The 27997-nt window shown below is 48.9% G+C and overlaps 1 long non-coding RNA gene across 1 annotated transcript; it reads right to left on the reverse strand.

Annotated features, from left to right (window-relative positions):
• Positions 1-135: 135 nt before the first annotated feature.
• LOC307175234 lies at positions 136-27988 on the reverse strand. The gene is made up of 4 exons (XR_013824272.1): positions 27908-27988; positions 22673-22812; positions 685-842; positions 136-213 (listed from the first exon to the last, which is right to left on the reverse strand). It is a non-coding gene; the product is annotated as an uncharacterized lncRNA (long non-coding RNA).
• Between the last annotated feature and the right edge of the window lie 9 nt (positions 27989-27997).

Raw genomic sequence — 27997 nt, forward strand, 5'->3', positions numbered from 1 at the left:
CAATATGTATAGAAAAGGCCCTTGGCACAGTCTGTCAGGATAGACTGTTGGTAAACGTGCTTAGTTTCTTTGCTTCACACCTACATACGCGGCCAGTTGCCAGGCAGGCAGGTGTGGATGTGAATACAACTCTAACAACTTTCACTGACTTCCAGGATATATGTGAGAATCGTCTTAATCATGAGATCTTCAGGCTTTCATCTGTGCTCTAACCTGAGAATGAGATTTAAATTCAGAGCATAGGTATGCCCCTGGACCACCACTTCTCCCTGAAGTTGAGCTGACAGGTACAGGAGGCATACTAGATCATAAATTGTTTAGAAACTGCTGATACTACAAGGCCAGTGGCCAGAGATCTAGATGTGATGGCATGTACTTTTCTAGGCATCTCTGGTCTCTGGACAATGGACTTGGCCTAATAGTCCTAGGGCTAAGTGGCAAGGGATCTTAGGAAGCAATGTAAAGTGTTCTTCCTGATATATCTCCCTCTCTGGCAGAACCTGGGTGGGCCAAGCAGTACAACCCCTGGAGGACCTAAGCATGACTCGAATGGTCTCATGGGAAGAGGTTAGGTTTTCTTGGACTATGCTGGCAGGTCAGGGGTCTAGACTTGAGGATGCAGAAGGACTGACTCAGCTGGGGTGGCTAGCTTCCTTGGGAACACCTTGGAAGGTTTATACTTACCTTCCATTAAAGGCAGCCTTCATCTTCATGGATGTTGCCTGAAAGCTAAGGCAGGAGAGCAGGACCTCCTAGGAGACAGGTAGCAGCACTAGGATTCTGATGGGAGTGCTGTCTGTGTCAGCTGGCAACTAGGACAAATCCAGACTCTTGCTGTAGCCCTGCAGAATGCCATTGCAGGAGGATTAACAAAGGCTGGTGAGTCACTAGAGGGGACTTATGCTAAATGAGGTAAGAGTCCCATGGTATCAACGGAGATAGCTGTGTAGAGCCATGGCCAGGAATGGGACCTGGGGTTGTCCGACTGATAGGGACTTACATAGGTACATACAAGACACTTCCTGGGTCTATGGAGAAGGAAACTCTATTTCTAAAAATCCTTTCAAGCTTGGCTGTTGGGTCCATTGGTCATCCTGGTTGAGGTGAAATATCATGGGAGTTTCCTCTAATACCTGAAGGACTCTTCTAGAATCAGCATCTAGGGATGATACAGATGTGTTATTTGGGATCCTTAAAGTCCAATCCAATCTCTTCTCTTTGAAAGACTCTTACCTATCTTAGGTAAAACACACAATACACTTGGATATGCAGCTACGTGGGGCTAAGTGACTGGCTTATGAGGGCCAGTTGTATGTCATCTCTAGCTGGTCTGCAATGATACTTCCTCCTGGGTGGTTCTTTCCTGTCACAGATGCTGTCACTGAGCTGTTGAGTCTCCTAGCAGGTGAGTTCTCCTTGCTGGGAGCCCTTGAAGAAAGCTCTGTTCTCTGCCTGTGACTCAGGGTGTTCTTCACTCTGGGGCCCTCCTACCCACAGTCTGCTGCCCTGTGAAATGGGTCCTTTTGGACTATTGTCCTAGTTCTCACCCTTCTGACTGACTCTAGAATTTCTGGGGCCATCAGCTGGTTTGGGATAGCTCTGTATTGGTATTTCCCCTTATTAATGCTTGGTTGTTGTTTCAACTAGGCAGCCTCATCACTGCTTCCCATAAGCTAGATGCAGGCTCTTGGTCAGGTAGGTTAGTGCGACTGTCCTTGGTCCTGCCTGACCCCCACGTAGTGCCGTGGCAGGTGCTCCCCAGCACTGTCAAAATTAGTCTTTTCTCTTGTTCTGACCTGGCTCAGGTTCAGGTTGGGTTCTTACCTAGTCTCTTAAGACCCTGTTGTCCTTAGCTTCTACCATTGTTCCCCGGGACCTTATTCCTGCTGAATATGCATATGTAGTAAGGAGCTCCATCTCAAGAGAAACATCTTGTACTTTGAGTTGTGTAGCACTTCCTGTGATTGCTTTTCCCACTATCTTGACCACTATCTCAAGAACGTAGTAAATGGCTCTTCCCATACTAGAAACATCTTTACCATGACGAGCACATATAAATGGTCAATTTCAAGAAGTGTACTGGTTACTACAGGCGTTCAATAATCACGTACTAGTACAATGAAAGAAAACAGGATGCAACCCTTTCCACGTAGAACATATAACTCCAGATCTAGTCCTAAATCTAATTCATAAATTCAATATCTTTTTTTCAGTAATCACAATATTTACTGTTACTCTCTCCACCTTTCAGAATCAGGACACAACTTGGAGCTTGCCTCAGTCTTGGATAATATGTGCTTCACATCAGCAGTGGCTGAGCCGCTGTGAATAATGACATTTCCACATAAACTCAATATCTTAAATTAGGACCTTATTTTGTGGTAGTATAGTACAATATGTACATGTTAGCAATATGAAGTCCTTGAATTGACAGTTGACATTGTCTGTTGGCACTGTTCCCAGTGATGGGATAAACATACTTAAACAATGGGTTTAACAGCTACACTTGAGGTTGTCCTACTCCAGCAATGTCTTTAATGGGTTTCATCTACTTTGATCATTGTCATTGACTAAAGAGATGGCCTGGAAGCTGGTCATAGGCATCACTCATCCTGGAAGAGTCCTAGGATCAGGTGTTGAGGTACCTAAAGGGCTTTTATCTAGTTCTCTTGTCATAAGACCTGACAGAACTTCCTTTCACTTCCACTGGGAGTTTTACCTCTTTTCTTCCTGGGGGTAACTATTCTCTGCAATGTATCAATGCAGGAGACAATCTAGGCATCCTTGCTACTTCTGTTCTGGAGCCTTGCTCTTTAGTCTGTCTTTCTGTAGGGTAGTGTTTTCCTGTTCTTTTCTATCTGAGGCCTTGATTTTCAACAACTGAGAACAGAAATGGTAGTGGCAGCCATTCACATGAAAACTGGCAGGTATATGCTATGCTCAGCTGAGCATGGGACATGGCCTTTCTCCAGGAGAGTCTGTCCTTGGTCCTGATTGGTCTCCTAGACTTTTTGAACATGGCATTGTACATACTCTTTTTCTTAGGGTCTGAGACTCTACCTAAACACTTGTCCATCTATAAAGAACAGACCCTTCGTCAAAAAGGCTGTTGGATATGGCAACTAGACATGACATTTCTGGCTGACAGAGATATATAAACCTTTATTACCTGTTGCCATGGTCAACATTACCTGTCCTTGCTTAACTGGATCTTGTCTGCTCTTTTCATTCCTAAGTACAAGTATGTCCCCAGGCCCTCCCTTCCACTGAATTGACCTCACAGGACTAGTAGGGACCACTAGACCTGACCAGGGCCTTGGAGGTCAGAGATGACCTGCCCTGATGTCTTCCAGTTGACTCTGATTTCTACTGGGCCTCCTAAGCGGACAGTTGGCTTTAGTTTCCTGGGCTCATGGAGCAAGGAAATCATACAAATAGTATCTGTCTCTGAAAGAGTTTGAGGTCTGCCTAGCAGCAAAGTCCAGGTGGCTCACGGCTTGACTTGGATTTTCTGTACCAGATGGTGAGGGCCTCAGGCTATATGGGCATGTGAAGGATTTGTGCTTAAAGCTGCTGACCAGGTCATGGCACCTGGTCACTTGACATGGAGGCACTGAACTTACCAATGGGTGAGTTCCGATTTAGGTTTCTCTACCACAGACTGCACTACGTGGAAACAGAGGTAGAGGCACCACTGGGATTCTAAGCATAGTCTGGATCAATCTGTGTCTGTGAGAAAGTGACTAACCAAAGATCTTGCACTGGCTCTTCCTAGGAACCAGGGCATAAAGGTTGCTAGGGGAAAAGCTGGCATTGGCCCTCAGAGTGTACTCGTGCAAACAGAAGAAACTAGCAGGCTCAGTGAGCCCTAGGGTGGGAACTTAGCTCTGGCAAAGCCTAGTTCATGGCCAAGAGCAGGTGTTCCTGAACCTCACCCTGATGAAAGCCTAGTGTTTATATGTATATATGACCCCTTCCTCATCCAGGACTGTCTTAGTTCTGAATCTAATGGGATTTAATTCTGGATACCTTAAGCATGGTTACTGTCTGCTGGTCTGAGCATGGCCTATGGGAGTAAGCATGCTTTATCATACCCAATAAAAACTCTGCTTCAGGATACCCCTAAAATAGATGCTCAGATGACAGACCAAAGGGGCATCATGGTCTTGGAAGTAGTGCTTAATGTCAGGGAAATACATGGAGTTCAACTCTACATGGCAGTATGAGTGGGTACATGGTCATAGTGATTACATGGTCAATGAATCCAGACATAGAAGAGCATGGAAGCCATGTAGGGTACTTTGTAGACATTCATAATGGTGCTGATAGCTTACTTCCATTACTATAAAATGTCTCATGTGCATATATTAATGGGTCATCCTGTCTCTTACCTACAAGGTCTTACCTGATTCACATTATACATACACCTAGTGTTTTTGTTATATGATACTGAGCTGTGGCCACCGTATCTTTCCTCGCTGTTCTCCCAGGAATGAACACTAATTGCCCCTGTCACCACAAACACCCAGAACATCCTTATACATGTGGCCTTAGCTACCTGTAGGGAAAACCTTTTGGGTTTTACCCCAGGAACAAAATTGCTTAATTCGACTAAATGATACCAGATGGTTCTCCAGAACGACCATCCCAGTAAACACTGCCATGCCAACGCATGAGTATTTCTGTATTCCTACATCCCTGTCAATATTTCATGTAATCCAGCTCTCCGGCACTTGCTAGTTTAATGGGCATGAAGGGATCTCATAGTATCATTTGCATTTCTGAGTTTGGACATTCTTATGATAGGGTCTTGGGTATCCTTGACTTTGCCTTTTTTGGAGTTTCCATAGGTCTCATATTTAAGGGATTCTTATTCAAAGAGAATAGTCCCTCATTGGTTTTATATTACATTCTAACTTGTTTTGATAACTTTGTTCTCAGTATCTTCTATTGAAGAGAAATTTGATCAACCTCAAGTCTTGCCTTATGGTTTATGCTATTAGGATCTAACAAAATTGTTTCCTATCCCAAAGTCACATAACCTGTTTTCTTCTATTATATTAGGTCTCTAATCAGTCTAGGCACCATTATAAAAATATGGCTAAAGAGCTTTCTAAAAGACTTGAAACATACAGTGGTATTGTATTCAGCTATCTTTCTCACTAGAGTAAACTGGTTTTCCCCCATACCATTTAAACAAGTTTATCCTTTACCATTAACCTGTGGTAGCGACTTTGTCATAGTTCCTTTGCACACTTGGGCCTTGCTCCTCTGTCCTTGTGCAAATACCATGCTGCCTCTCACTACAGCAATCTATTGCTAGGGCAAGTCCCCTTTATACTTTAAAGTTGACTTAGCTATTTGTAGACACTCTTCTCCATATAGGTTTTAGAGTAAACGTATTCTTCAAATTAAGGATTTGGGATTACGTTGAATTTATAAAATGAATTTAGAGAGAACCAAAATCCTTAATTCTTTTATAGAACATGGACTATTCATTCACTCAGAACCTTATTAGAACCTTAAGTTAATTCCTAGAAACCTTATAGTTAAGTACATTCCCTCTTCCTGGCTTGCTAAATTAAATCCTAAACAGGTGTAAACTACCTTTCTTGCTAGAAGAAAAAGCACTTGACTTTTTTTTCTTCCTTGTATTAACATGGTAAAACACCTTTAGACTTCTGAATCTGAACTCTCCTTTTTTTCCTGGGATAAAACCTACTTGATCACATAATCTTACGTACACCATTGGATTCAGTTAACTAACTTTTCAGTCTTTTGCATCCATAGTTATAAGTGGAATGGGCCTGTGACTTTTCTGGCTGGGAACTAAATCTGATACTCCATTGCAATAAAATCATTCTTCCACAGAGTGCTCCAAAATAAGTTATACCTTTGAATGCCCAGAACATATTCAAGCTAGGAAAGAAGGCTGTCTGACTCCTCACACTGGCCCAGAGGCATTTGCCCACCGTGGTGGGCTACTGGTCAGCAGAGCTGGTGTTTCCACACTGGCCTGCCTGAAGCCACTTTGGGGGTTGTCTAGCCAGTGAACATCTGCAGTATTATCTCCAGAGAGCTAAGTCAGTTCTTCATGTTCATGCAGAGGTAGCAAGCTTGAACTTGTGGGATCATTTGAGAATTTAATGTCAAGTCTTCAGCTTTAGTCAAAAAAGATGTACCACATTTTTCCAGACTCTCCTGTATTTACAATAACTCAGTTGTTATGAGAAGGAGCACATTACTCCAGAAAGACAAGCAAAAATGTCTTTCAGAGATCACTACTGCAGTGGTCTAGTACTTACGCAGATATTTCTCTATGTATGAAATGGGACCAAACCTGAATACAATCTTATAATTCTTTCAGTCATTGATCTATCTTCACATCAGTAAGAGCTCATTGAACTCATATTTCAGATTTTTCCATTGACCCCAATGTTCCCTAGAACCTGTCCAAACAGTTCTCAATCCTACCATGCCTTGTCTGGTTATATATCTAGTTTCAATCTAGTATAGTCCCTTCTGATCTTTAAGAGACCAGGTAAGTTCTAGGACATCCCACATTCTAGATTGGTTTGGTAGCTGCCTTTTACTGTTGTCTAGCTTGTACTTCTATCTTCTGTATATCCTGGAACTTAGAACTTGCATCTAAATGTTTGAGGTTTAGTGTAATGTTGAACTCAAATTTATTTTGGGTAATACTCCATGTTGTATCGTCAGAAGATGTGATTAGTGAATTTCTACTGGTTTAAGGTGGCAGTCTGATGCCTCATGTCTCTCTCCTTGTGATTAGGAAGAAATTCAATGTGTCATCACTTCAGCATTAGACAGACATTCAATGTCCTGCCGCCACATATTAGCTATCCTGACACACACTGACAGTCCTTGCCTGGATCTGGGATGCTGTACTTAGAGGCAATGCTGCCCTCAGTCTCCTCTGCAGAGGGTTTGATACACTGGCAGACGGAGCTCCAACCTGGTCCTCCTGGGTGTCCACCACTCGTTTGCTCCCACCTCCTGGGATTGATGCAGCTGTTTCACATGACGGTATCTCTGTTCCAACAGCGAGTTTTCTCAGATTTGCTCTTTACTAGCAGAGACCTTGTGAGGACCTAGTTAACTTTCAGTAGCTTCTCTTTAAAGAGCTTTTGTGTTCTCACTGAAAGGTTCCCAGGGGTGTTATCCTGGGGAAAGCAGGCACTTTGAAATAGATGGGAGCTTACAGTCGGTTGTGCTAGTGAACACCCTCTAAGCGTGCCTGAGCCCTTCACACTGCAGCATCACCTTGGGCAGTGGATATGGTAATGCATGGGAGGAAGGCCTCTGCCCTCCGGGTGAATGAGGCTGTATGGACTTCACAGGCTGCTACGACGAGCATGCCACTGAGACTACGGTCAGGCCAACTGCTGGAGGCAGACCTTAGAATCTTACTCAGACCTGCTGTGGCTTATGCGGGTCTGACGCTGACAGCACCCATGGGGCATCCAAGGCTGGCCCTTCTGACCCCACCTTCACGTTCTGATGTTGTGGTAAGAACCGCAGTCATGGAGATTGCTGAGAGCAGATGCTCCTAGAAGACGAGGTAGCATCTTAGACTATGCCAAAGCCTCTGGTAGGCCTTGCCCTGATGGTGACTTTGTGCCATCAGGGACGGATTGACTTTTTGAGCCATCCATATTCATGGCTGTTCCTGAATGTTGCTGGCCCCCAAAGGTCCTTCTGTGCTAATATGTTTAGTAATAAAGGTAACAGTAAAATTCAACATGTGAGGCCACTGCTGGCATCTGTCCTCCACTGGCCAGGGAGGGGGATGGGGCAAGGGCTGTTCTCATTCAAAGAATTTTTCAGCCAGTGTGGTAGTGATGCTGTTTCTGTTAGTGTAACATGCAGTGACTGTGACAGGCACTGGGCATCTTGCTGTCAGTTATGTTCAGTGACTCTCTGCCCTCTTTCCCTGTCGCCGTGCACCAAAAGTCACGAGTACCTCACTGACGTGATGGAAGAGGAAATGATGTCACTTCTGTTCCAGGGCATTAGAGGGGTAGGTGTGCTTTCCCCATGTTCTTGTGTGGAGGTGACCCTGAACCTGCCATTCCTGGGCCTGTACTAAGAAGAGAGCCTTGCACAAATCACCTTACTCTCATGAGACTTGAGCCAGACGTAAACCTTTGTGTCAAGCCATCTAGAACTGAGTTACGAGACCATAACTTAGCATTACCTGGACTGATGCATGTACCCCATGGACTGGGAAATACTCTCCCAACCAACTCCATCACTGCCCATCTCTGCCTCAGCTGTGACAGCCATTGCTGCTCCTGGGACAAATCCAGATCTCCAGAGCTGTCACCCTAGGGCCCAGGCTGTGTTCAGAGCTTAAACGCCTTGCTGTTCCCTCTACTTCTGGTAAGATACCATGTGATCTTGTTCTCCCAAGGTCTCACTTCTTACTTCTTTAGGCCACCCCCTGGAAGACAGTTCAGACTGTCTCTACTCTGGTACAAACTGAAGCTAGAACACCACTGATTTTTTTCCATAGAATTCTCAAGCTAGTAAGAGAACTCTTTTCCTACACTTAGCAGATGAAGATGACATCTTATTAGAAAGTACAAAACTAGATCTTGGACTAGAACTTTAAAGGGAAGCATTTGAACATTCTACCACAAGAATACATAAAACAAAAACAGTGGGAAACCAAAACTCAGCATCCACTTCATGTTTTGGTGTTGCTGCTTCTGCTCTTCTGCAGCATATGGGGCTTTAGCCAGGTGTTGATCTGGTTCTCTGGCACTTACATAGACTTGTGGACTCTTCCAATCATAGAAGCTCAAACCGATCTGTTGCCCGTTTGTATTGGTGGCTTGACCTTATCAGGGGTGAAGACTCTAAATCTCTCCTAACTTGCCACTGGGTCTCTTTCTATCCCCCTGGCCCACCTGTAAGCTGGCAGAGGTGCTTTCCTGGGGAGAATTCCTGAGACTCAGAGTGGCTGAGGTTTGATAAGCCTACCAAGGGGTAGGCTTCTGCTGCCCCAGAGGCCACCCTAGGCCAGTACAAAGCAGCGCCTAGGAGGCAAGGAATTGCAGTGAGGCTCCTGGGGTTATCACTTGGGGACCTCGCTGGCCTAGAAGACATGGCAGCCTGCAGGGTCAGGGATACGTGCTGGGCTCTTGCCTCCTTCTTCCTACCCTGTGTGCGGAGCCCTGCTCCCTCAGCATGTCTTCTGTGGCCTGTGGGGACAGCTTTTCACTCTTCTCCTTTGACTCTGTTATTTACCCCAGGTGCGGGGTGCCGGGGGGTGGGGGGCAGGAGAGGATACAGCAGGCGAGCATCTGGACACCTGGTTCTCTGCCCTGCTCTGTATGTATGGGAGCCAACTGTCCTGGTCCTTCTGGCCTTTTCCAGGTAGCATTTCCTGACACCCCCTGAATCAGAGTTACCTGACTAGTGACCTGCTCAGTAGTACAGAGAAGGGTGTCTGAATACTTTTCTCTACTGTATGTTCTTCTGGGCTCCTCTCTTCTAGTAACTCCCAGGCTAAGGGAGCTGGGCAGCCTGGGTGGGTTCCCAGGGCTCAAGCCTGCTCAACTATTGTCAGTTTATCATCCCTTGCTTCCATTAAAGCCAGGTTTGACAGTTATCATCCAGGGGGGCTCCAACTCCTGAGTGGATCTTGAGGCTGTCGAGGGTGTCGAGGGCATAGGTAAGGTCTGAGGCTACCCAGCAGGTGCCTGGCCACAGGCATAGTTCTGGAAGTCTTCACAAGGAGTCTGTTTACTAAGTTGTCAGCTCTCCTATAGTTCTGGGTGTAGAGTCAAGGCAGCAAGAATTGGACAGGTCCATCTAGAAACTTCCATCTGGAAGTCAGCTGGCAGCCCTGGATTCTGGAAGATGCCTTCCATTACAGGTGCTTCTGACTGAAATACAAGGAGCCTGTCCCGGGGTTGGAGATGAACAGGAGAGAAGCTGGAGCTGATATTAGCTAAAAACCGCATTAAGTCAATGGCACACAGGGATCAGAGGGGAGAAGGAGCTACAGCCCCACAGCAAAAAAAGAAAAAAAAAAGAAAGAAAAAGGCAGCATTGGGGGCTATGAAGAAGAGACTCAAGGCTGGCCTGGGATAAGGACTGAATGTACAAACAAGTCCAGAGGCATCGCCACCTGCTTCCCACCACGTTTATATACACCTGACACCTCAGGTGCCATGTCTGAGAATAAGACTTGGCCTGATTGGGAGGCCTGACATGCTACTTTCTCTGGGGACTAAACATGGTATATAGTAGAATAATTATATTTATCTTGAATGACTACATTTGCAGTTGGCTTATTGGGGGTGGGGTGGTATAGTGGTGACTGGGGAAGATGAACTGAGTTCAAGGGATTCCCTAGTGTCCCTGTTAGCCCTCGAGGATGGCCCCAAACCAACTAGGTAGGATTCATAAACATGTTCTAATTGTTGACCTGTGGCCACACCATGGTACCTCTAAGCCAGCTGCCCACTGGACTCCTATAGCTCTGAGGCCCCAGCTCACTTAAGAAATAGAAAATTTCCCGAAGTCCAGGTAGAACACTATGGGATGCAGAGAAACTAAAGGTGGTATTGGGGAAGGAGCTGTCTTAGTCTCCTTAGACCCCAGGACTCCCTGGAAGATAGGGCTGGATGCTCAAGTGCCTAGTCTTTTAAGTTTATTTGAAGAAATGAGGACAGAGTATCTTGTAGCAATTCCATAATTTCCAAGTGTTTCTCAGTCAGTGCCTTGTCAGAATTGGGTTGCTAACTGTTTTTGACTTAAGGTTAAAGGTATCTAGGCATATGGATTCCAGATAAAAAGCTGGTATGACCCCAACTTGGAAAAGATGGCCAGGGTTGACAATAGAGACTTCAGCCAGCGCCAGACCTTGCTGGGACTCTTAGGCTGAGTCGAAGACTCCATTGTGTGCCCTTGGAAAGTCAGGATCCCATAAAAGGGATTTAAGCAAGGGCAGGAGGCTGGAGACTAGATCAGACCATCTTTAAAAATAACTCAGGCCTACAGACAAAAGCCTGGCTGGGACTTCGGCATCAAGTGCTAGTGACCTCTTAGAAAGTTGTAGCTCCTCAGGTGAGAGAGTGGGGGTGAGGGAAACGGGTCTGGGGAGTCAGAGTGAAACAGATGGGTTCAAGAAATTCTTAGGAGATAGAACCAGGTTAAAGGAGAGAAGCAGAAAAAAAGCTTTTGGTCATCTAGTGGTTGTCTTTAGGTCCACAGTGTGACATCAACTGAGACATCCTTTTAGTTCCTTAGAGGCAAAAACAAATTAGACTACAAGTCGAGAAGCAGGACTAAGAAGGAATCCTGTAAACTCTGTCACCTCTGCTGTCCAGGGTTTATAGCTGGAGACAGAGCAATAGAGATGACGACAGAAGTGTCCGTAGGGGATAAGCTACTTGTAGGCTACTGGAGGCCTTACGAAGAATATCAAATAGGGGTGGACTATCAGATTGGGGCAGACAAAGTGAGATGGAGAATGGGCTGTTCAGTTGTGGGTTTTTCTTTTTTTTTTTAAATCTAATTAGAGAAGGTCAGAGGGTAGAGATGGATTCTAAATTCTAGAGAAACTAGACTCTAACTATGGAAAGTGTCCAGCAGCACATAAGCTGAAGATAGTGAATGATGTCTGATAAAAATAAGTCTCCCGAGAAAAAAGTGTTTGCATTCACCTTTCCCTTCTGTCTCTCTTGTTCAGTTCCTGTCACTGTGTTAATTGTACACAGGGTCTAGTTAGAAGCTGGCTGCTGACCTTACTCCATGGAAGCCTTCTAGGATCTGCCTCAGTGGATATCTGAGGCCAGGGAAGGATGCCACAGGCTGAGGCAGGTATCCCCAGGATGCCCAGGAACCACCTTGGATATCCCCTTCAGTTCACCTCCCAGGTGTGTGGCTCCCTGAGAGCCAAGGTATGGGGAGAACTTGCTTGTTCTAGAATCTAGATGGAAAACAGGGCCTTATTTCAGTTGTGGTTCAGGACTTGACCCAATGGCTTTTCTTGCTCATGTCCCATCTATCCAGAATTAACTGCAGCAGGTAGTGGCATCTGGGGACCCCAGCTATGAGCGTCCTGGCTCCTGACCCACTCAATGCTGTATGTGGAAACTTGTCTTCAGAGCCTGCTTCCTGGTTCTATCAAACTTGTTCGCCTTCCCTTCTACCTGGGGCCTCTGTTCCTGCCAACCATGGAAACGAGGGTAATGGCGGCCACAGCTCTTGGCATCCGGGCACTCTGCCTGCTTGTGTGTTGTCTCCCAGCTATGCCAGGCACTGGAACTTGCCTGGTGAGGTCCATTAGGGTCCCAGCTGGGCTGCTGGTTTCTCTTCAAAGCTGTTTTGCTTCTCCTGCCTCTGAGCCCTAATTTTCACCTATTGCAGTTTGCTCATAATCCAGTGGACGGGGCAGTCTGAGGTCTAAATCTGCCTAATATAATCCCAGTTTTCCCTTCACCCTAGTCATGTGGGTCAGGTTCTGGCTGATAGTAATAAATGCGGCTGGAACTTGTCCGGGCCCACCCCTCTGCTAGATTCACTTATGTAAGTAAGTCTCTCTCCTTCCTGCCTCTTTTCCCAGGTCATTTCTCCTAAGAACTCTTGGCCCCAGCAGTTACTTTAGAATTCTTACGTGGGGAGAGCTTGTCATATTTGTCACTCAGCTGTGTATGTGGACTGTCAACCTAAGCAGAAGACCGTGCACACGGCATGCCTGGTGTTAGCAGAAATCACGAGGAGGCCAAAGCCCCCTTAATACTGTTGCTTCTTGGTCCCATTAGAGAAGATGGGACCTCAAGGATACCCCTTGAACAGGGGTCTTCTAGATCACAGCAGACAAGCACTTCATCCTCCCTTGGACAGAGACCAGAATTGGCCCATGGCCTGGTCACCACTGTCCTGCCATAGTTATCCCAGGAGCTGTTCTGTCCTGCCTTACTCTGCTTAGGATCTGTCCTTAGAACAGCCAAGGTCACTTATGAAGCCTCCTTAAACATCTGTCCCACAGACCTTCCAAGTCTGTCACCGTAGAACACATCACCTAGGGTCCTGCCTGTCTCTTCGACCTGAGAAACTTCCTGGGGGGGTCTCTCTTCTATTAAAAGCTCCACACACACTACTGGACATCAGCTTTGTCATGGCCTGGGATGTAAGAGAGCCCAGTCTCTGACTTTACGGAGCTCAGTGTAATGAATGACAGGGCACAGTAGTACGTGACATCCCTGGGCTGTGCCAGGTAAAGCCTACGCTTGGCATGGGAAGCTTACCAGGAAGCTCTGACTCTGATTCAGAGCTCAGAATTGCATTTCTCCCCAGGGAAGAGCATCTCTTAGCAGAGGTCCTGTGCAGAAGTTAGGGCTGCAGACACCTTGCAAAGCTTCTTTGGGGCTGGGTGCCCCCCCCCCCGCTGAGCTGATTAGAAGCAGGTGTACTGAGGTACCCACTGGCTCACAGGGCTGTGTCTGCTCGACAAATGCACATTGTATATGGCAGGATCTCTCTCAGAGGGGGAACATGGCTTAGGTTTCCATCTTCTACACAGCCTTGCTGGTTCCCCTCCATTCTCTCCCATACATACTTCCCCTTTGAACTTGCCCTTGGGTTGCTAGAGGTCCATCCAGTGTAGGTTTCTGGCTCCCGCCTGCTTTGGGTAGGAGCCCTGACCCTTGGATCAAGCCTTGGGCTGCCTTCCTGTACCTCTGTTCTCTCTATACCAGGGCCCATCCCGATTCCCTGTTGCCCATGAGGTATGTTCTCCAGGGCCGCTCATCTTTCTCTTCCACCCTCCTCTCTTGGTCCTCAGACTTGCCTAATGTTCTCTTTGTGGCCCAGTACCTGGGCTGTTGACTATGTCCTACCTGTTGCCTCTGACCTTTTGGTGTGGCTGCTGCCCCTCAGGCTGCTCTGGCCCCCTTGTTGGCGGTCTACACCTCTGGCTTTGCTGCCAGCACCTGTCCTGTGATGGTATAGACCTCAGGACTCCTGCCTGAACGAGGGTCTCTGTTCATGGGTGAGTCCAATGTACTAGTTTCACATCTAGACAGCTTTCCTTTCTATCCAAGACTGAGACTGAACTTCCCTAAATCTGCAGGAAGAGAAAGCTGTAGCCTTGCTGGGGGCACTGGCTCTCCAGGAGTGGCATGTGACTCTTTCTTGTGCCCCTGGATTAGGCAGTGCCTGGGGCCCTAGCAGCTGGGTCTCTTGGCCTGAGCTGGCAAGGGAGGCTAAGGCCAGATGCAGAGGGTGCTGGGCTAGTATGGCGGCTGGTCTTGGCCCAGACTCTAAGGGTGTCCTAAGCACATCACGCATAGTCGGGGCAGCGGGTACAGACTGGTATCCCTTCGAGTCTTATACCCTCCCCACCCTTTCCATATCTCCAAAGGAATGGTCTTGGAAGTATAAGAGAACAGACGCTGGGAATACTGAGCATGGATCTACTTCCAGGTACAAGCTGGCTTGCCTCTGGCCTTCTAGACTCGCATCCCCAGGAAGCAAGCGTCACAGGCCTGGAGAGGCCTGGAGAGATAAGACCTCCACACACTTCTTGCAATTCTAGCCCTAGGATGTGCTGAGCTGAGGTAGAAACAATGACCCAAGCAGGAAGGCATCAGCGGAGTGTAGGTGATAAGCAGAAGGAAGGGATGATATCTCTGGGATCTGTCTGGACCCAGGCAGCATTTCTGGGGGTGGGAGAATTTGCTCACAACTGGCAGAAACTGGAGAAGGGAGGGCAAGAGGCTGAGAGGGTACCAATATACTAGAAGTTCTAAGTTTTCTATATAGGTCTGAGGCCTGGCTGAGCATGGAACAGAACACAGGATAATAGAATCATAGCATAATCCATGGTTGCTAGAGTGAAACTCACCTTGGAGGGCTTGAGCCAAGGGGCTCTCACGGACAAGACTGGGCCAGTCAGGTCTATCTAAGCATCTCATGTTCCCCAGCAGAGATCTGCTGAAGTACTTGGTGTCCTAGTCATACTTCCGAGCACTAAAATGTAATAGTCTAGGAGGTGGCAATAGGCTACCAGCATTAGACCTTTGTAGAGAGAAGTCTTGAGGCATTTCTCCTGGGTGCTATGGCCTCCTGACCTCTCTACCTCCGCACAGGGAGATCACTGCTGCTTAGGAACTCTGCTCTGATACAGTGAAATCCTAACAGTGGGGGTCTAGAGCAGGGACTTTTTCTAGCAAAGGGCAGCTCTAAGTGTAAGCCTGTCCAGGCCGTCACTCACTCCTGGCTTCAGTACCACCTGAAATCAGGCTGAGGCCACAAGTACAATAACCCTCAAACACAGGGGTGCCTTTCTCCAACCTGAGGCTTTCAGAGGGGAGAAGTGGGTATGTGGGGAGGGTAAGCAGGAGGCAGGAGATTGGGGCTGGGAGAACCAACCCTCTACGGCGGCCAGACCCAAGGATGGTGACCAAGATGGTGGAAGGAGGCGCTGCCATCTTCAGCTTGTATACCCCCAACTTGTGGACTTTCTTTGGAACCCAGTAAAGATCACTGGGTGGACTAATCTGGCCTGAAACACTGGCAGCGATGAGAAGGCACCAGAAGCAGAATTTCCTAGAAGTTTTGTAGAAGGTGTTTTAAGTCAACACTCTATGTTTGAACTAGAACTTGTATCAGTAGCTGAGCTCGAATCGAAGCTGGAGACCACTGGCTTGGATGCGGGCCCCTGGTCCACGTGCTGGCAAAGCTCAATACATCAGTTTGACTAGTGGTGGTCCTGCAGCTGGTTGTAGCATCAGGATGCCGAACGATCGTTAGATTCCACAGTCACTACTATGGAGCAGCCAAAAGGTCTTCCCAGCAGGCGTGAAACTGCCACATGAGATCCAGGGATCTCTTCCTTTATTTCTTCCTGGGAGCATCAACCTTCCCTGTGAGTGGCTCCTGACTTTGTTCTTCCGGTAGAATCTAGGACAAGCAGGCGACTGAACAAGTAGAGTCCAAGCAAACTCTGTACCCATCCGACCAGGCTGGTGTACACAATGGCTGAGGCCATCAGGCCCTACACAGATGTGCTGAGAAGGCCAAGCCACGTCCGCCCACGGGACTAGCAGCCCTAGTGTGGGTTCGCACCTGACTACACACACGGCTCCTGACCCCTCTGAGAACCTGCAGTAGTTTCACATAGACTGTGAACCTGGTGCTAAAGCAAGACTCTGACACTCAACAGAAGTGGCTTCTCACCTGTGGCCCAAAGCATTCCCTGTGTCCTTATTACAGCTCACGGACGTCTATTCAGGTAAAAAATTCCATCTGTACACTGGAATTTGGGTCTCTGTATATATCTAACTGGTCTGCCCTGACCTCCATCATACATTGTCTTCCATTCACCATATGTAAGGTCCCAAGGGCACCCAGTAGCATCACTAGGGGCTGGAGTCTTGTGCTAAAAGATAGAAGACCACCTCAGCACAAATATCACCATGGTGGGAGGCTTGGACTCAATATCCAAGACCACTGCTCTGACCTCTGCTTTACCTGTATAGGTTCCAGAATTCTTGGGAATATGGAAGGAAGACTTGGGCCAAAGCCAATGTGAAGGACAGAAAAATCTAGCAATTGTGTTTGGCTAGAGGCCAAGAATGAGTAGCTCAGGGCCCAGACTACATGAGCCACCTGTTCCCCATCCACGAACGCATGCCTGGAGGGCATGAGCCAGCATACCATAGCCTCCAGCAGTAGGAGGCCATGTGAACCCACGGCCTGGGGTGGGGAGAGATGGGACCCGGGAGTAGCAGATAACACATCACATAGCCCTGCTTCTGCACTAGCACAGGGTCGTGGCAAAAGGGTTGCAGATGGAATGGGAAGCGCTATGGTCACGAAGGGCAGGGGTGAAGCGGGGCTGAACATTGTAGTCTGGATCACTGGGTATCATCCTAACCAGGCTGTTAATAGCACTTTCTTTTCTCGCTTACCCTGTTTTCTGCCCAGAGCCAGGCACTGCCCTGGCACCCTGGTGATGGTGGCCTTGCAGCCCAGGCCCTAGGCATGGAAGCTGCCTTCTGATGGTGGCTGTGATTTGGTTTCAGGGATGTTCCCTCGGTGGCTCTATGGACAAAGGCATTCTCAAGGGCAAAAAAACCAGTAGGACAGCATCTGTCTGAAGCCTGGACTGTGGCCCTCCCCGAGGAGTGGCAGAGATGGCAAGGGACTTCCATCCTGTGCGAACAGGTGAGAGCCAAACCTGGGGAAGTCAGGGTTGTGTGGATGAACCTAGCCATGCTGGCTGACTCTGACCACCACTTGTCTGAGTACTTCTGCCTGTACCTGGATTTTTACCATTTTGGTCCTAGAGGGAAGCAGCACCCACTTGCCATTACGGAAGCAAACTCGGATACCCCCTCTTGCAGGTAGAATGTAGACATGGGACCAAGGCTCCATTGATGTGCCCTCCCTGGATTTGGAATAGAAGCCAATGAGGCGAAGCTTCAAGGACTCTGGATGATAACCTTCTCTCTGCTAACTGTGACAAATGCAACAAGATCAGGTTCCAGGCAGCACTGGAGACGGCCACATCTGTCACATCAGCAGTGTTGGCTAGAGCATCTAGTACTCAGTGGTGGGGCTGGGGTATCCTCACCAGACAGGTCTGCTGTGTGCCAGACTCCAGCTCTCCTGAGGATCCTGCAGGCGACTCCCAGTCTTCATGAGTTCCTTTTTCTGCTTGTCTGAGTCCCTCTGCCTGTACCTGCATTTTTACCGTTTTGGTCCCAGTGGGAAGCAGCACCCACTTGCCATTATGGAAGCAAACTCGGATACCCGCTCTTGACTTATAACCAAGAACCTTGCCTGAGAGAACTGCAAGCTGGGCTGGCTGGCAAAGTTTTTGTTTTTGTTGCCTGAGGAAGGAGGCTGACCAGTCAGAGGGCAGACCACCTAGCTCATCTAATTGAGAGCCTTCTCCAGAGTGGGACCTTTGTGAGCGTTCGCAAGGGATAGCGCCACAGAATTTTACCTGTGTACCAAGAACCTTGCCTGAGAGAATTGCAAGCTGGGCTGGCTGGCAAAGTTTTTGTTTTTGTTGCCTTATAACCAAGAACCTTGCCTGAGAGAACTGCTAGCTGGGCTGGCTGGCAAAGAACTAGACCTTAAAGGAAATGGACTGCATTCTGGCCCAGTTGGGGCTGAAGGCGGTGATAATGCAGCTGGTATGAAGCTGTGAGATTCTCACAGCCTGTGGCATGTGGAAACAGAACAGTGGCTGAGAACAATGGGCTTTAAGCTGACAAGCGACCACTCAGCTTGGTCTTGTCACATCTTTCATGCTGCTCAAAGGGAGTGGTCTGTCACCCAGAGCCGTGCTTCAGTGGACACACTGCTGCTGGGCCTTCCTTACATCCTTTCAGTAAGAAGCATTACACTCGGTGGGCTGCTTTTGGTTTCTGAAGACAGCATATGCCATATTTGTTCCGGTTTCAGTGGTGACCTAAAAAGGCTGGCTTTGAGTGGCGCCCAGAGCAGGATGTAGCTCTGCCCCTTGGCTCCCAGGATCCAGAAGAATGTTGGTGTACAAGTGTCTGTAGCAAATCAGGATGCATTATGGAACTCCTGGCAAGCCCTGACAGGGGCGTCCACTGAGATTCTCCTGAGGTTTTAGGGCAAAGTGAGGCTGCCTTCTCCAAGTTACTGTTCTTGAAGTGGCACTTGACTTGCTATTTGGTCCCTGGTAGAAAGTGGATACTGTCTACACAAACCAGCTGTGATGTACCCAGCCATCACTGGGCATGCCCAGTGGTTCATCAAATGGAAGTTCTACATAAGAGCAGGTCCAGGTAGGTCTTAAGAACACATGTAAATTACACGAGTAGTTGGTTAACATAACGAGTATACATGCCACCTGTCCCTCAATCCATCCTTATCTCATGGAGCGAAACCTAAATACAAGTCTAGATAGTGTACCAGTATCAGCTGGATAGACTGCTATAGTGTTCTAGCCCCACTCAAGGTGACCCTGAAGGACCACAGAAAAGGAAGCCTTTCTGACAGGCAGGACTTTGGGCAGGCCATTTTATCTCTTGCCTGGAAGGGCACATGGTCTAAAAAATCTACACAGACCTGTAAAGGTTAAGGCGATGACTGCCAGTCATGGACTTGGGAGCAAGATTATATGATTAGCGACAAGGAGGCTTAGGGAAGAAGTACACAGGTCAAATTCTGTGGCGCTATCCCTTGCGAATGCTCACAAAGGCCCCATTCTGGAGACGGCTCTCAATTAGATGAGCTAGGTGGTCTGCCCTCTGACTGGTCAGCCTCCTTCCTCAGGCACCCCAGTGCTTGCTGGACTCATGAATGAAGTGGTATGGGGGCAAGATCGAGGCCATGCATGGATCAACTTCTCATATGGACTGAACTATGAGAAGTTCAGATACTGAGACCAACTTGCCAGCAACAATGACCCTGAGCCCCCCGATAAAGTACATAAACCTGGGAAAGCAGTCAGCTACCTGATGGAGGGTTCCCTTCACTGGACTCATATATAGCTATTTGCCATTACCAGAACAGATAAATCCAAGGAATTATACTTTTCCCTGCCCACCCAGTATATTAAAAGCATCCACGAACTTGAATATCCTCCATCCACTGCATCTGATGAAGGAACTAGTTTCTTGGCGTAAATCAATAGGCCGAAGCCCATGGAATCCTCTTGTGTTCGCATGCATCCCACCTCCCAGAAGCAGCTAGCCTTACAGGACTGTGGAATAGTCCATGGAAACTTCCATCATTGTGCTACCTCGGATTCACTGCCTGGGAGGTTGCAATACTATCAGAAGCTGTGGTATGTGTTCTAAACCAGAGACTAATGGGGTGGTGGTTCCTTCACAGCCAGACTGCTGGGATCCAGTTACTGAATGGTGGAAAAGAAGGTGGCGCCTCCCACTGTAACAAAGGCTCTATTCATTAAATTTCCCCTTCCCAGGTTTCTGGCCTCTGCTAGAGCGTTAGTAGTTAAAAAAGAAAGGATCTTAACAGAGAATACAAGTATCGTTGAACTAGAGGTAGAGACGAGCTCTAGTCATTTCTCTGCTACTTTGAACAGCAAAGGTGGGTTGGGGGCAGGCTTACAATGTTGGCTGGGGTGATCTTCTCTAAGAAAACAAGATCACTCGATGCAATAGAGGCAGGGGGTGTAGAGGCACAATCCAGGCAATCCCCTGCCAAAGCGCCTTGTGCTCGGGTGGGTTAGCAGGACCACAGCAGCTCCTACTAGCAGGGCCACCAATAATATGGTTCTCAGTAATGAAGGTCTGGATCATTCCTCCATCTAAATAACCCAATCAGCTGAAGTTTCCTGAAGGCAAAGGGAACAAGGAAGTCTGTCTTGGAAGATGGGTCACAAGTAACCATGGCCTTGTTCTAGTAAAATGTCCTTACGATGATCGTAGTGACTTATGTTTCCCCCCTTCTGTAAGGGGGACAGTTGACACTTTAGTCCATAGGTCACAATATGACAGGATTGGGATAAAACTGAGTATCACCTTATATTGGATTACAGTAGAATATAGCTGACTTGGATACTCCCCTTGCTAGGGGGACCAGAGAATGGGTATCTAATAATTGTATCACACTTCCTTAAAGTATAGGAAGAGTGGATGTTGACGTTAGGTACCAAAAAGGGGTGGACTGAAGTGAACATTTAAGGATGACTTGCTGTGAACTTGGCCCTCTGTCTAGATGTTTGCCCTTTGGATGTGTCAGTGTCTTATATGAAACTATAATTTCCCTCAGCTAATCTTATAGCTCACGCCTGAAGGTGAAAGCAGTGGGATCTTGAAGCAGTTCTAGGCTGTGATTTTTTTTGGGGGTGGGGTGGGGAGGAAGGAGTGTTCTGGCTGATCCCTGTTATCTGCCTGAGTCATTACACGGGCTATATATTCTAATTTTCAGCTTAAATTAGTGTTTCTGATCAATATAGCCATTGTGTGACAACACTGAAGATACTCTAATGCGTGTTCTTTGGCCTTGGTTAAGGCACTACCCCAGGCTGAAGGCCCAGCCTGTCCCTTTAAGCCTGTATGACCTGTCACAGCTCTTTTCAAAGCCAGCTCCTCTTCATTTGCTGTCTAATCTTGATACCTACACACAGGCAGCATCTGTCAGAGCATGGTTAGATCTGCTCATGAGCCTTCCTTTATGGGAAAGTGGTCTTAACTGGTCTTGGAGTGTCTAAGAAAGCTATCTTCAGCAACCCTGTCCTGCTGACCTCACACCCTGGTTATGCTTGGAACCCCTCTTGACCACCAGGCTCAGTGCCCTGACTGCCCTTCACTTCTATCCTAGAGAAACTCCACCAGGAGTTAAACCAAGCCAATGCCCCTCTTGCCCCTGACTGTTCTGTGTCTCTCACTCCTCTGACCCAGAGGCCTTATTCTCACCTGTGCTTTGCCTGCATGGCTCAGAGCTTGGGTGCAAGAGGCTCAACCCTTCAACCCTTTTCCAAACCCAGAGGAGAGGAATGGTCTGATCCTGTCCTTTGCCTTGACACCTTCCTTCTAGGGCTCCTGGGGGCTGTAAGCAGCTTGAGCTGTAAGAATCAGTACCTTTCCTTCCCTCCATCCCTCTCATGAGCACCAGGACCCCACCAGGCTTGTCCCCCTCTCACTCTAGCAAGGGCTTGCTTACTCTCTAAGTACCTATTTAGGTTTGCGGGATGCGGATGGATTTGACATCACCCCTCTTTGTAAGGACTTCAGTACGAGGTGGGGGTAAAAGGCCCCTGACTGAATTTAATAGCAGGTGTGAACCGGATGTGCCAGACGTGGAGTAAAGGCTAAGAATAAGAATCGTTTTTGTAGACCAGGAAGCGGAGAGTCATACATAAGTCCCCCATCTACCACTGCCTCTGTCTACCCTGGATTGCTGCAGAAGCATCCTAGTTGGTCTCTGGGTTTCCATTCCACGCCCCCACTCACTCTCAATATTTCAAGTAAAACTGTTCCAAGCACACACCAACATAGTTTTTCCCAAAAGAGCCCATGGCTCCTAGTAGAAATTCACATGCTCTGTTCAATAGGGCCGTGGTTAACTCCACTGACTGCTGTTACTTCCAGAAGCCGCTCCGACGCATTTATACGTTGCTGGGCTGTTCCCTTTGCCCAGAGCTCCAAGGCAGCCCTGATGCCCAGGAGGCAGCAGCAGCGTCCAGCATGTGCTGGGCATGAAGGTGGGAAGGACTCAGTCTCCTCATTCAGATTGAAAATACACTGACTGGCGGATATTTTTCTCACCCCTCTGTCCCCAGTCCCAACAGAAACTCTTCCTGGGCCACCAAGGTGCTGCGAAGTGCCTGCCATGCCACTCGGTGACCTTTCTAGGGTGGCAAGGAAGGAAATGTAGGGCTTATCAAGAGATGACCACACTAACTAAGGTTTACTGGGCACTCAGGGTGCTTCTGAGTGCTTCACAGGCATTAACTCATTGAGTCATCACGCTAACACCATAGAAGGTGCTATGGTCTCATTTTATAAATGAGGAAAAAGGCCTGGAAGAGTTAAGTAATTTGCTTAAGTTTATATGATTGGGAAGTGGCAGAAGCAAGATATGATCTTAGACTGTCTAGTTCTAGGGTACTGGGGTTCTCTGGAGAAACAGAACCAATAGGATATATATAGATCCTTATTATAAAGAATTGGCTTACATGATTATGGAGGTTGAAGAGTCCCATGATCTGCCACCTGGAGACTCGGGAATGCTGTTGGTAGAGTCGCAGCCCAAACTTCAATCCCTGAGAAGCAGCAGCAGGTGCTGCTGATGTCAGTCCTGGTCTGAGTCGAGGGCCTAAGCACAAGAAGATGGATGTCTCAGGTCAGGTGGAGAGCAGAGTAGCCCTTTTTGTTCTATCTAGGCCCTCAGGGGGTGGAATGATGCCCACTATAATTGATGAGGGAGATCTTTACTCAGTTTACCTATTCAAGTGTTAATCTCTTGCAGAGACACCCTCACGAATACACCCAGAAACAATGTTTTAACAGCTCTCTGGGCATCCCTTAGCCTGGTCAAGTTGATACAGAATTAATCATCATAGGTGTATACGTTTTTCCCCAATGAAAACAATTCAAACATAGCCCAGCTGACAGACTTTTACAGGGAACGTCGATACACTATTAACATTTCACTAAGCTTGCCTTTATCACTTATCTGTGCATTCCCATCTTATATATACTTTTTATTTTGGCTGTGTCGGGTCTTATTTGTGGCACACGGGATCTTTAGTTGCGGCAGGCGAACTCTTAGTTGCGGCATGTGGGATCTAGTTCCCTGACCAGGCTTCGAACCCAGGCCCCCGGCATTGGGAGCGTGGAGTCTTAGCCACTGGACCACCAGGGAAGTCCCCCATCTTATTTTTGATGTGTTTAAAAATAAGTTGTATATATTTGTATACTTCCCCTAAATACCTCAGCATGAATATTTAAGGTTTAACATTTGATTTTTTCACTTGATATAAAATTGGCATGAACTCATTTCAACCAGCTTGCTCTACTGCTTCTGTATACAGCACAAAACCGACCAGGCCATCCTACAGTTGTCATCCTACAGTTGTCATTTGGTGACGGTTTACTGAACTGCCATGTGTGAGAGGATCAGGTCTTATGAAGGTGGATAAAACTCCCTGCTAAAGGAGTTCACACTGAATGCAAAACTGAGCAGCACGCAGTGAGAGGAATGTGCAAGTACAGTGGAGGCACGGGATGTATGAAGCTGTCCACACAGAGGGAAAATCAGGGAAGGCTTCACAGAGGAGGTGCTGGGTAGAAATTTGAAGTAAGACTTAGGCAACTAGCCAGGGACGGCTCCTCAGGTGGAAGGCACGGCATGTGTGAAGGCAGGGAGATGTGAACTGGGGTGGCTTACACAGCTGTAGGCAGAGCATAGGATAGGCATAACGGGTGTTATTCTCCTACTTCTGAAGTGACAAATGACCACAAACTTGGTTTAAAACAAAAATTAATTTTCTTACGGCCCTAGATGTCAGAAGTCTATAATTGTTCTGTCTGGGCTAAAACAAAGGTGTTGGTGGGACCACTCCCCCAGAGGAGAATCCGTTTCCTTGCCTTTTCCAGTGTCTAGTCTTCCTGCATTCCTTGGCTTGTGGCCTCCTATCTTCAAGGCCAGCAATGGCTGGTGCAGCCTTTCTCACGTTGCACATGTCTGACACCGCCTCTGCTGTCACATCTTCTGTCTCGCTAGTCTCTTTGTAAGGACCCTTGTGATTATACTGGGCCCTCTGGGATAATCTAGGATTATCTCTCCATCTCAGATCCTTAAATTAATCTCATTTGCCACGTGCCTTTTGCCGTGTGAGATAACAGTCATAGGTCCTGGGGATTGGGATGTGGACATCTTTGGAGGAGTATTATTCTGTGAGCCAGTGGGGGACTGGGTGGCCCGGACCATCAGGGCTGTAGGAGCTGAGCTTGGCCTGGGGCTTCTAAGGTGGAACAGCCTTGGATGGACTTGACTTGCTAGAGGAAGGGCTGGGTTGAGTGTGCAGTGCGAAGGGGCAGTCCAAGCCTGGCCATGGTCTTCTCTACCTGTCAGCTCGGTGCAGAGGAGAAGCCCAGGAGGAATTTGCAAAATGAACAAAAAGTGAGGTGCGTCTGTCTGGCTGCCAGATGGTGGAGGAACAGCCTCTCTGGTGAGCCAAGGTCAACCTGGGAGGGAGCCGTGGACCACGGCAGGAGGGTGACTCTCCTGGGAGACCCTAGCGTAATGCCCCCTCTCCACACAGCGTGAGGATTAAGACAAGCCTATTACTGTTTCCTTGTCACTCTATCACCCATCTAATGGCCGTCAATAGTAGTTGAATGAGAATTGATGGGGAGATAGATTTAATTAACCCGGTGTCAGCAGCTGCAGGCCACCCTTTGTGTGTTAATAGAGCGGCTGCTGGTCCTCTCCCACGCTTTGCCGGGAGCCCAAGGCCAGCGGAGCAACTGGGCATGTCAGCCGAGGTGGCCAGGCAGAGGGGAAGCGGGGGCTCAGCCTGGACCAGCTGCTCCCCTCCTCCGAGAGCAGGCGGTCACCTTGTCAGCCTGACTGTGCCACCTGGCTCTGCTCTCTTGTCTGGAGATCTGAGCAGGGCGAGGTTGAGGGCCCAGAGCCCACTACAACTCGCCCCCGCCCCCAGCCTGAAGACAGGCATGCCGCCGGCCCAGCCTCGCATCCAGGTTCCCCCGACTCCTGCCCGTTCTTGCTGGCCTCCCAGAAGGACGTGCCTTCCTCACACCTCTCTGCCCACTCTTTCGTTTCCTGGGCTCCACAGGCCACCCAGGCCGACAGCCTGCCTCTGGGGTACAGCCTCCCATCCTACTGCCCACCCACCCCCTCCTTAGCTGCCTCCATGTGCCAGCCTAACCCTCGGCCATGTACGAGCAGAGAGCAGGCCCACTGCTACCTCATGGGCTAGGGGACCCGGTGGGGAGTGGTGCCAGGAGGCCTCAGGACGCGGCCCCGCTCAGTTGCCCACCTTTGTGTGCAGCGGACCCCACCTTCTCCTTCTGTAAAATGGGATCTTGGACGAGTGGTAATCCAGGTGGGCAGCTAGTAGCTGGGGCCGACCATCTGGGCTTCTCTGATGCTGTGTCCTGAGACACTGTCCTGAGACACTATGTCCTGAGACACTGTGTCCTGAGACAGGGTCCCACCATGGGAGACTGGTAATGAGGAGACACGAAGGGGAGGACTCAGTGCTTTATACTCTTCTAAGTGGTAATGTCCATGGGGACAGGACTCTGTTGCCTCCACTACGGCCATGTGCCCAGCACACAGTAGGAGCTCTGTCAGTATTTGTTGAGGGGAAACTGTGCTTGGGCCTGCTCCAGGCACTGAACATGGAGGGCCTGGCCCCTCAGGAAGACCTGGACCGTGGTCGTGGCCCAGATGACACCGGCTGCCTGGCAGGGAGTCTATTCCAGCGACCCCCAGCTTCCCACTCATTGTTCTGCCCCTCCACGGTCTGTGACCTTGGGCAATCACTTTAGCACTGGGAGTTCCAGTCTGTGGGCACAAAAATTCTCTCTCACAGGTGTGACACTGGACTCAATGAAAGTGGACCGGGCCCAGGACACGTGCTTGGTCGGTGTTCACCACCTGTTCCCTGGACCCGGTACCCACACAATACCCACCCCTAGCTTTGATGGGGAGGGAGTTTTGGAGCCTGGAATCCAGAGGCCCCCCCAGACTCTGTCTCCGAGAACCCCAGATCACTCCTGATGAGCGAGGATTGTCTCAGCCTGGGTATCACAACAGGGAATATCCGGGTACTGACTTTGAGAGGTGCCTGAGGGTTGACAGACTAATAAATACAGACATTTTCTCCCACCTTCCCTTGTCACTCCAGTCCTGGGCCGGAGACCTGCTCTTTAGGTTGAGACAGGCAGGTCCACGGTTCCCACTGGCCACCTCTTCTTAGAAAGGCAGGTCACCGAGGAGGGCCCACACCTGCTGGGGGCAGGCGTGCGGGCAGCGGCTACCCGACTGAACAGGCCACAAGCCACCCAAGCGTCCCATCTGGCAGTCTCCATTCTCGCTTCACACCTCCACTGCCTTTCATTTTCAGCTCTGATTGGTTTTCTTGTTATAACACATACCCCAGGCCCCGTCTTTGACCCGGGTGATGGATTCAGCCGCTCCCTGGGACTCCAGCTGTCCGGTGCTGCTGGGGGTGCTGGGAGAGACGGTGGAGGAAATTACCCTTCAGGTTCCAGGCTCAGCCAGGGTGGGGGGCGCCCTCCCCAGAGCCAGGAGGCAGCTTGAGGCTGAGCACAATGGCGGGCGGGGTGGTGGTGGCGGTGGGGAGGAATGTCAGGCTCTGTCATGGGAAATGGATTGTCCCTCTCTGGGCCTCCAGTTTCCCTTCTAAACAAGGCAGTCTGGTGGTTGTGGAGTGCGCATCTCTAAGACGTGGGAAGTCTGAGTCCTCGGACAGATGGGACATTGATTTTCCTTCATGCTTCTGGATGTACCTGCTCCAAGCGTCTGCCTGTGCTGGCTAGGCCTCCAGAGAGAACCAACCCAAAACTAGCAGTAAATGGTCCTTGCCCTGCTGGACCTGGAGTGGGAGCAGGGCAGAGGAGGGGCCACAGGATGACCAGAGCCTTCTTCCTCTGAAGGGTTGAAGGGAGGCAAGGGTGTACCACGTGTGTGAAATCCTTCCTAGACCTGCAGCCCTCAGGACCCAAATGGAGCCCCCCACCCAGGATCTTGTCACAGAAAATCATAGATGACAGGTTGAGGGTGGCTGTACCCCAGCCACGTGGATGGGGTAGTTCCAGCCATCAGATGTTTGGGGTGCCCAGTGCTCAATAGCTATTTGGAAACATCTGGACATTTGGCTGAAATTTCACTTTTCAGACAGGTGTCTGTCGGCCAAGGTGACGGAGAAGGGAGACCCTGAGCTCACGTCCTCCCACGAGCACACCAAAATCACAACTCTCTGCAGAACAACCATCAATGAAAAAGACTGGAACCGACCAGAAGAGATCTTCTACAACTAAAGACGTGAAGAAGGAACCACAACGAGAGGGGTAGGAGGCGCGGACTCGCGATATAATCAAGTCCCATAACCCCACGGGGTGAGCGACCCACAGACTGGAGAATAATTAGGTTGCAGAGGTTCTCCTACAGGAGTTAGAGTTCTGAGCCCTACGTCAGGCTCCCCAGCCTGGGGGGGGGGGGGGGGGGGGCGTGTCTGGAACCAGGAAGACAAGCCCCCAGAGCATCTGGCTTTGAAGGCCAGTGGGGCCTAATTGCGTGAGACCCACAGGACTGGGGGAAACAGAGACTCCACTCTTGGAGGACGCACACAAACTCTCACGTGCAGCGGGACCCAGGGCAAAAGCAGTTATTTGATAGGAGCCTGGGCCGGACCTACCTGCTGGTCTCGGAGAGCCTCCTGGCGAAGGGGTGCAGGGGAGTACACTGCCGACACTGGCGGCAGCCATTTTGGGGAGCTTGTTCTGGT

This window comes from Stenella coeruleoalba, assembly GCF_951394435.1.
Source record: "Stenella coeruleoalba genome assembly, chromosome: 16".
NCBI classification, from domain to species: Eukaryota; Metazoa; Chordata; class Mammalia; order Artiodactyla; family Delphinidae; genus Stenella; species Stenella coeruleoalba.